The sequence below is a fragment of the Hibiscus syriacus genome, unplaced genomic scaffold (assembly GCF_006381635.1).
Source record: "Hibiscus syriacus cultivar Baekdansim isolate YM2019G1 unplaced genomic scaffold, ASM638163v2 tig00110890_pilon, whole genome shotgun sequence".
Classification (NCBI taxonomy): domain Eukaryota; kingdom Viridiplantae; phylum Streptophyta; class Magnoliopsida; order Malvales; family Malvaceae; genus Hibiscus; species Hibiscus syriacus.
In genome coordinates, this window is record NW_024062900.1 from 16,117,986 (window position 1) to 16,128,501 (window position 10,516).

General features: G+C 34.0%; 1 pseudogene; it reads right to left on the bottom strand.

The window, feature by feature from the left end:
- Positions 1 to 2,679: 2,679 nt before the first annotated feature.
- On the bottom strand, positions 2,680 to 9,476 carry LOC120144784 (annotated as a pseudogene).
- Positions 9,477 to 10,516: the final 1,040 nt, after the last annotated feature.

Here is a 10,516-nt window from a genome sequence, read left to right on the forward strand (position 1 = left end):
TCATACCAACATCACATTCAACATTAACATTAAGCAGGGAATTAACAAAAATATAATTTAGATTGAAACAATACAAAGTATCTGACAATAAACCAGTACCACAAAGGTTTGTTCCGCGATACAATGAAAAACAACCATGTCCAATCCTAAAATCAAATCCTAAAACATCCAACCTAAAAACAGAAACAAGATTTCTAGTGCAATCTGGAACATATAGACACATATCTAGATCAAGGCAATAGCTTGTATCTAACACAATTCTATATGTCCCTACACATTCAATTCTAGCCTTCATCTTGTTTTCCATAAATAGAAAGCTTTCACTTTCTGACATTCGGTGGATATTTAGGTAACCCTGCATAACATTAGAAATATGAGTGGTTGCACTAGTATCAAGCCACCAAGTATTAGAAGACACCTCAATCAGATTTGATTCAAAGCATACGAAAACAAAATGTATACCTCTATTTTCAAATCATGCTTTCCTCTTTGGGCAATCAGCCTTCTTGTGCACAGGTTTGTTGCAAAAGAAATATTTCAGTATTTTTTCAATCCCTCATTGCCCTTTAACGAGATGTACCTTAAATGTCTTCTTCCATTTCTTACTTGGAGTTTTGCCGCCACTAGAACCAACGTTTGAATTAACACAAAAGGAAAAGTTGGCTTGGAGAAGTTTGACCTTAAGGTCTTCCCTTTGCATTGCCTCCTCTTGCAAGAGCATGGCCTTAGCATCCAAAAGAGATAATTTTTCCTTAACTTGGTTGCATGTTCTCCGAAATTGCTTGAAATCATCATTCTTACATGATTTCAGCATGAACTCAACCAATACCCTTTCACCAATATCCATATCCAAACTTTTAAGCCGATTGTAGGTATTTACCATGTGAGTAATGTGTTCTTCCATTGACTGGGCTATATTGTATTCTCTATTAGATAAATCATCAATAAAATCATCAACAACAGACTTATCCACAATGTTTTTCATACTATACTTCTTAATTTCAGCCACAAATTCCCTCACATTCTCAGTCTTGGGCTGAGAAGGCTTAATATTAGGCGTTATGCTAAGCTTAAGAAAGCTCATCATAATCCTATTCGATCTCTCCCAATTCTCCCATAGTTTCTTGTCTTCCTTCGAACTAGTATCGGTCAGTGTAGTTTGCTCATCCATAACTAGAGCTAAATCGAGTCCCAAAAGGCCAACATTTAACTTGACATATTCGATCCAATCATCATAGTTCTACTTATTAAACTTGATATCATTGGCAGTCATATTTGACATAGTAGAGACCACTGCAAACATTTACATCTTACATATTAATTGCTTTGAATTTAAACCATAATTCAAACTATAAATATATACCAAAACATTACATTTAAATTCACATTTGGGCTAAATCTAAACACAACCAACAATTATCAAACATGCATTATTCTTATAACATATATAAGGTTAATCATTAAGTTTACTTTAACATACAAGTCATATTTGGATGTAACTTATATATTATTAAACAAATTTCATAACCTACTTCAATTGCTGTTAAACATGAGTAAGATCTACCTTTTCATAATCGCATAACTACATGTTAATAACTATAAATGTTTTATATTCTTAAATATCATTTATGATGCTACATCAAATAAACATTTATACACATATTATAAATCATTTAATGAATTTCGATTTGGCCACTTTGGTGACTAACACACTCACTAAAATATTAAATATTTAAATCATGATCCAAAATTGTTTGATGTGATCTTATACTTGTCACGACAACTTCACTTGCCACGACAACATCATTAACTCTACTTGCATCGACAACTTCACTTACTACAACGTCATTCACCATCAAACTGGGATCATATCATTGTTCATTATCAATTGTCAATTTACAACTTCAGTTAATATTCAATAAGAAAATACCCAAATTTCTTATGAAACCTTTAATAAGAAAAATACTCAAATTTCTTATGAAACTTTTAATAAGAAAAAAATACTCAAATTTCTTACAAAACCTAAATTGGTGATTTAATTCCTATCAAACCTGGCTTTGATGCCAAATGTTAAAATCAATTAATTTTGCATGCAAAAGCAATTAACACATAAAGATCTTGATAGGATAATTAAATCAACAAAATCAAGCTCATGGCATAATTATTAACAATTACACTAAAATAAATGAAAATTTACTTGCTAATCTCATTATGATAGTTGAATATCCCAAAAGCAAGAAATAATAAATGTTATCAAATCCCAATTCTATAATACTTAATTCGACTTGTGATGATATCAAGACTTGTTTGATTCTTGATTAAAAAATTAGAACCCTAAAACCGAGAGTGTTCTTGTTTATTTTTAAGATAGAAAAAGAGATAGCCCTAAAAAAATGTCTGTCACATGAGATTTTAAAAAACCGATTCAACTATATTTTTTAAATCACAAAATAATCGAAAGACCCCTCTACTTTTTAGTTACACATAACACCACTCAAACTTATATTTTCATGGTATAGGACGGAGGAATTTACACCCAATAATTGCCTCTTCAGTACTACACTAATCATCACCGTGTGTACAACAACAACAATTATCAATTATTTAAATTATATGAATCAATATTAGAAATCAAAATTTCTAACACTAAACACTAAAGTGTCCTACATTTTAACTATGCATTAACCATCGGTTCCAAAACCTCTGTGAACCTATATATTTATGCTACTGCTTGCAAGGCTTCCTCCCGTTTTTATGTCAAACACCTTGATGAGTGCATCTTCCACAACCTGTTTAATTCAATTACACAAATTATATAAACACATATCGCACGGTCAAGCCTGTATTAGTGGTTGCAAGCTATAAAGCCATTACTACAAATGATGAAAATGACGAAAAACTTGTTTTCGCGAGCATGCATGTATGTGCATACACATATATAAGAGAATTACCTTATTTGGTGTGGAGGCACCGTATGTAACATCAATAGTGAAATGACCTTCTGGTAACCAGTTTTCTGTTTCAACAAGCTCCCCATGCTGGTACAATTCAACATTTGCATGATTAGAATATGAAATTTGCAATTATAATACCCTTTTCTATAGGGTCATAAAATTACAAGTTCATACTTACTTTCAATTTGTGAGCTTATTCTGTTTCCTAGACCGATCCTCTGTTCACTGTCAATCCAATATGAGGGGATCCCACGATCCTCGAAAATTTCTTGAAGGTGTGAAGTGTTGCTTGAGTTCCACCCGCCAACCACCAACATAAGATGCACATATTGCTCCACTAACTTATACATAGCATCTTGTCTCTCCTGGAAATGACGATAAATCAGCTTTAATTCAGTGACCAATGTAACAATCAGTATGCAATCAGTGAAGGGGAAGAGTACAAGAAGGAACCGTGACTTCTTCAATAAGAAAACATATATTTACAAATTTATAATGAATACTTTCAACTTACTTGTGTTGCATCACAAATTGTGTTAAAGCTTATGAAGTGATTATTGATATTCCCGACTCCATATTTTTGCATCATTGTCCTCTCAACTAATTTCCCTATTAAACTAAAATGTAACGTGTTTCACGAGCAGTAATTTCCTTGCGAAAAAGAAAGGGTGACATATAACAAGTGCATAAGCGCCACTAACCAATTTCCTCTGTATTTCCCTTAAGCATTGCAGTTTGGTTTGCAATGCGAAGTTTTACTAGGTCGAGATCTGGATCGAACCCCTCTGAAGTAGCTTGTTTGAATTTATGTGAAAGAGCCAATCATCATCTAAACATTTTTCACAATGCTACATGTATTGTTGACATATGATGAAAATAAGAAATGAAGGCTATACCTCCATAAACACCTTTTTGGTGGAGCTAGATCCATCAAGTTTACCTCCAAGAATGTAATCATAAACATACATTTCCTTTCCCGATCAAACATCACGGGAACAAACAATTTTTTTAGTAAAAATTACAAGGTATCACCAAAAAGATAGAATACCAGCCAACCCCTTTAGGACATACCTCAGTCATATCCTTCACAATAATATATGTTCCAACAAAAGATGCATTCACAGTTGTCTCCTCATGAGCATATTTACCATGAATGATCGAAGTGTAGTCTCATTTCTTGTGCTTCTCTACAGTGTTCCGTACCTACATAGAAAAGAACATTTCTATATCAAATGAATAAAAGTCAATTGTGGCCACAGTTGAAAAGCTGCAAAAATTAAAATAATTACAAGGTATTATTAGCCACGACAATCAACCGGTTGCAGAATATGATACCTTAGATACCCAAGGACAAGTGGTATCAACAATATGCACATTTTTATCATTCAAAACTAACATCTCATCGACCGCAACTCCAAAAGCAGGCAAAACCACAACATCACCCTTATCCACTACATCAAATTGTTTCATCCCTTCGTCGATAAGAATATTTTTAACTTCCATATCCTCCAACCGCTACATTAGAAAGAAAAATTATTATATTTATGCAAAGAAACTACCAAGGAACTGAGACACCTTGCGCCGTCGGTGTTAGGTCGGTGCATTTACTATTATAATTTAAGAAAGCATAAGCTAGTAAAATAGAACACTGGTAGAGAAGAGTAAATATATAGAATACCTTATTAACAGTTGGATTGTGGATAATTTCTTTGGTAAGTCAAACTTTCTCATTATGAAATTATTTTCTCGCTTCATAAGCAATTTGGACAGCTCTCTCAACACCCTAGTAAAAACCGTATGCTTCTGACAATTTTACCGTAACATTTCCCCATGTATACTCGTTTCCGTTTTCCTTCAATTTCTTTATGATATCACCTGAACATAATTTCCAAAATAGAATGATAAATTTCTTTTGCCAAATTCCAAATAAAAATCTATTCTAGTTCCATTTTATTCCCTCCACTTCCTAAAATTTAGAATTCAATCAGTACACTGTAATTGGACATACTTTGATCAATTAATAATAGGATCAGAAACGATGTTTAAAACAACTTTAAGCATGTTCAATGATTACACATGGTTATCTGGATTATCAATTTGCGTCTAGTAGGAGATGATCAAATCATCTCCGATTAAAATAGAGGATTAAATCTAAACTTCAGCGCAACAAATGACCAAAACCCCGTCGGAATTTGGTTGTTAAGAACGAAAGCTTACTAGTATACTCTCGATTCATGAGCTTGAGAGTTTCCTCTTTGTGTCCTAATCCTTTCCGATTGTAATTCTTGCTCCTCGTCAAGTTATGCCGAAAGGACTTGGTGTCGAAGTTATCGATATCCACCGCAACGGAAGAGAAAGAAGTGTCGGAATCGGCAGAGCATCTGACAGAGAAAAGTTTCCTTGAAGTAAGAGCTCCGGATATCCCGCCAAAACGATCGGAACCGATGCGGGTGGAGAAACGAGATAGTTGCAGACAAGTCACCACTAGAGATAGCTAAGGAAAGGATATGGAGGGAAACCGACGCAGGTCAACAAAGAGAGTGGGTAAGTGCAATGCGCATTTTATTAGTTTTTCAGACGAGGTTTTGTATAAGCACCACGTGGATTTCGTGGTCTACTGTTCTTTTATTTAATTTTTTCTCGATTTTGTGTCGTTTATTTTGAAAGGATCTTTCGCCTTGGTTCCGCTTGGGTGACTAAAATAAACTGGATAAACTATATGTTTAGCCATCCATATATTCTTATTGTTTCGTTATAATTATTTAATTGTTTTTTTTAAATTATACTTAACATTATATTTTGATTTATTTTGATCATCTACTATTAAAACATTAATAATAATATTAAAGTAAAATCATAAAATAATATCACATCAATAAAAAATTATCATGTCATCATTTCTGAATAAATATTGATCGTTAGTCGACTAACGACTTCTACGTAATTAAGGAATGTTTTATTTAAAAATAAAATATTGAGATCAAAGTGCTTAAAAAATAAAAATAAAAATGATCATTTTATAAAATATTAGAGACTAATTTAATTATTATATTAAAAAATAAGAAAAACAACTTAAACAATATTATTGCCTTTTAAGGCAATCACTTTGTTATAAAAAAATTAATTATTAATAATACTTATATTTTCCTTTTTACTCTTTATCTCATCAAAACAAATGTCAAACTTAATCATTATTTTTTAACTAAACTTTATAGTGCTCAAGGCCAAATTGTGTTCAAATTTGAAGACACAAATCTTTTGTTAACTTATTTTAACTCATACATTATAAGAACCTCTCCCCTCTTAATGAAATCTAACACAAATTTAATGAATTTTATTCACTATTTCCTTTGAAAAATAAAAGTTGACTACATTAAAAATTTAAAATGCTAAACATAAAAATCTAAATAAGTTTAACTCTGTCATCATATCTAGGCTTTCATGAAGATCAATGATTAGTATAAAGCTCGTCAAATAATTGAACATATTTAGAATATATCAGCACTAACTTAATGACAATAACTCTAAATGCTAGAACAGTAGATACAAATATATCCATGATGTTTAACAAAATAAAATAATTTTCAAAAGAAAATAACTTTTTATTACTAATTGTTTACAATAATTTCACAAAAAATATTTTTTACTCTATCTAACTTCAACACTACAACCATCATATTTACTTGAATGGTATATAACTCATATTTACAAAAAAAATATCATGATTGAGCAAAATATCATAAAAAATTAATAACAAAATGTATACAGCTAGGACATTTACTGCATTTAGTGTTGAAGTTGAATATGCAAAAGAGCTTCTCGCACAATATCACAATGAAGTTGGATTGGAAGTTCATAGTCTTTTTCAACATTTACTTACCCATATGTGGCGACCTATAATTATTTCTTCTATGAATCTTCATAATTTCGATCATGGGTGATTGTAATGTTAAGAAAATATTGTTTAAAATTTTTTTTGGTGATAACTCATTAAATGATTTTTCTACCGTTTTCACCAGTTCATCAATTGTTGTAGGAGATTTTTGATGCCGCAAAGATTGTATTACTCTAAAATATCCAAGATCCAACACATTTAAATCAAGACTATTTGAAGGTTGAAAAAACAATTGAAAGTTAAAATCACCCACAATTGCAGCTTGAAGGAATTATTCATCATCAATGTCAATATGAGACTTTGCATTTTCTTGTTGAATGAAAATCTTCTTGTCACTAGATATAGGTCATTTAGCTCTAATAGCTGACAGAATCTTATCAATTAAGCATGAACTTGTTACATCTTTAGTTACTGATAATATAGGTTTAGTCTCTAAAATTTCAACTTGTTTATTTTTGCCTTGCTAGTTCTTTACTTACAAATGAAAAAATACAATTGGAATATTCATCAAAACAAGGTCGAAAATCACTGAAGTCATAAACATTACTTTGGGTGATAAATTATTTGTTTTTACTATCAAGAGTAGCAAAGCTACAACATAAGAGAAAGGAAAAATAAGAGAGAATAGGCTCTCTAAACCTTTAAAATCAATCTTGTATCTACTGTTACAACTGAGCTTTATTTATAGCTCAACGTACATGCATAACCAACTATAACAAAAGCTTAACTGTTTCATAACCGAAGCTTAACAACTTAACACTAACTAACTACTGCAAACTGACTCTCATAACTGAATGAGAACCAATTACAATCACTCGTCTTCTTCTTTACCATCAAGCCTCAACATTCCCAATGCTTTTAGACTTGTAAACAGTAGAACGATTGAATATCAGCAGAACGATTGAAGATCAACATTCTCCATGCTTTCCAATTCTCTAAGTAGCAGATTAAGAATCAACATAGATCAACATTCTCCATGCTTTCCAATTCTCTAAGAAGAAGATTAAGAAACAACATTCCCCATACTTTCTAACTTTCTAAACAATCGAGAGACCAAGAGTTTTTGACGATGCTTTACAAATATAGGTGCTGAGAGTGGCTTTGTCAACACATCAGTAACCTGTTCATAGGTTGGAACTTCATGCACTTGCAGTTTTCCAACAGCCACCATTTCACGAACAAAAAATAAATCAAGCTCGATATGCTTGAATTTCGAATGTAGAACAAGATTAGCACAAACAACCACAACACTCCTATTGTCACACCACAGGGTTGCTCTGCCATCCAAGGAAACATGCAGCTCCTTAAGCAAGGCCATAATCCATACCAAATGCGCAGCAGCAGAGGCAACGCTCCTATACTCAGCCTCAGCAGTAGAATGTGCAACGACTTACTGTTTACGAGAACTCCATGCAATAAGATTCCCACCAAAATAGATACAGAACCCCAAAGTGGATCGCCTATCATCAATATCAGAAGCCCATATGGCATCAGCAAAGCCAGTTAACGACAGTCTTGATAAAGGAGTGAATCGTAACCCATAGTCAGAAGTACCTTGAAGATAACGCAAGATTCTCTTGATAGCTTGAAAGTGTATATCACATGGTGCCTGCATAAATTGACAGACCCTATTCATCGAGTAAACAATGTCCAGACGAGTCACTACCACATATTGAAGAATGCCTACTATACTGCGATACTCAACAACATTTGTAATGAATTCACCCTCATTTCCTGAAAGCTTACTTGTAGACACCATGGGAGTAGGGAGTTCTTTCGCATCAGCGAAGCCAAACCTCTCTAACAATTCAAGAATATATTTCTTCTGACTCAAAACTAAACCATCAGTATCATGTCACACCTCAATTACCAAAAAAATTAAGGGAACCAAGATCTTTCAAAGTAAATTGTTTGTTCAAATCATCGATCACTCTTTGAACCTCATTTGTATTACTCCCTGTTAAGATTATGTCATCAACATAAACTAGCATATATACTACGCTATCAGCAGTCTTTCGAACAAACTACGACGAATCTGATCGTGCCAATACAAAACCTACTGAAATCAGATATCCTCGAAGACTATCAAACCAGGCTCGAGGCGCTTGTTTCAGGCCATATATGGCTTTATTAAGTTTGCACACCAGTCCTTCATCTCCTTGTTCATACCCAGGGGGTTGCTTCATGTAAACTTCTTCAGACAACACCCCATTCAAGAACGCATTGTTGATATCAACTTGGCGAAGCTGCCATCCCTTGGACAATGCGAGTGAGATAATTATACGAACAGTGGTTGGCTTAATCACTGGACTGAACACTTCATGAAAATCCACTCCAGCCTGTTGAAGGAACCCTTTGGCTACAAGACGTGCCTTGTAACGAGACACAGTCCCATCTGGATTTCTTTTCACCTTCAAGATCCACTTACAATGAACTGCTTGCCGTCCATTTGGAAGAGGGACTAATGACCATGTTCTATTATTCACCAAGGCTTCATATTCTTCTTGGATCGCTTTAGCCCAGTGAGGACTGCGCATAGCCTCCTTAATAGAATAAGGTTCCTTATCGAGACAGGCAACCTGAAGTGCCTTTGGCTTACGAATCCCATTTCTGCCTCTCGTAATCATGGGATGGAAATTTTGAAGAGTAGACTGAGGACCACCTAAGACATGTATACTGTTCTCTAGTCAGGCACTGGACTTGACATAAGCTCAACAGGTGAGGGAGCAGGTTCAACCACAGCAGATGACTCTTCAACACTGTCTGAAAATTCAAAAGTTATATGCAGGAGTGTACTATGTGGTTCTATAAATTCTAGAGCCTCTGGGTCAGGCACTGGACTTGACATAGGTTCAACAGCTGAGGGAGCAGGTTCATCCTCAGTAGATGACTGTTTAACATGGTCTGAAAATTCAGAAGTTGTAGGAAGGAGTGTACTATGTGGTTCCACAAATTCTGGAGCCTAAGAGACTATAGGAGAATTAACAACATTACCGAGAACTATTTCTTCATTGTTCAAAGTAACAATAACTTCATTGCTATGGCCAGCATCACAAGTAGAATCATTAGCAATAGGAGAAATAACAACAGGCATCATGCTAGTGGCTACAACAGACGTACCTCGTGTACCCAAGCAATCAACACACCTTACTTTATTATAAGGAAACTCTTCCTCGTCAAAGAAAATATGCCGAGAGAGAATGACCTTGCCTGAATCATCCAAGAACTTGTAACCTTTATAAGAGGAACTATAACCAAGAAACACATATTTATTAGAGCAAACTTGCAGTTTATGCTGATTAAATATGCGTAAACAAGGAAAACAAGCACTGCCAAATACACGAATAAGAAAGTAATCTGGCGATTCTTTATAGAGAACTTTAAACGGAGATCAACCACTCAGAATACTCGTAGGAAGCCTGCTTATCAGATATACTGCTGACACAAAACCATAGCTCCAGAAGTTTAATGGTAACGAGGCATGAGATAACATAGTAAGACCCATTTCAACCACATGCTTATGCTTCCTCTCAGCCTTACCATTCTGCTCAGATGTACCAGGGAAGGATATACGATGCAGAACCCCATTCATTTTGAACCAAGATCTCAAAGCCTGATATTCTCCACTCCCATCAGACTACAACATCTTGACTTTATATTCGAATTA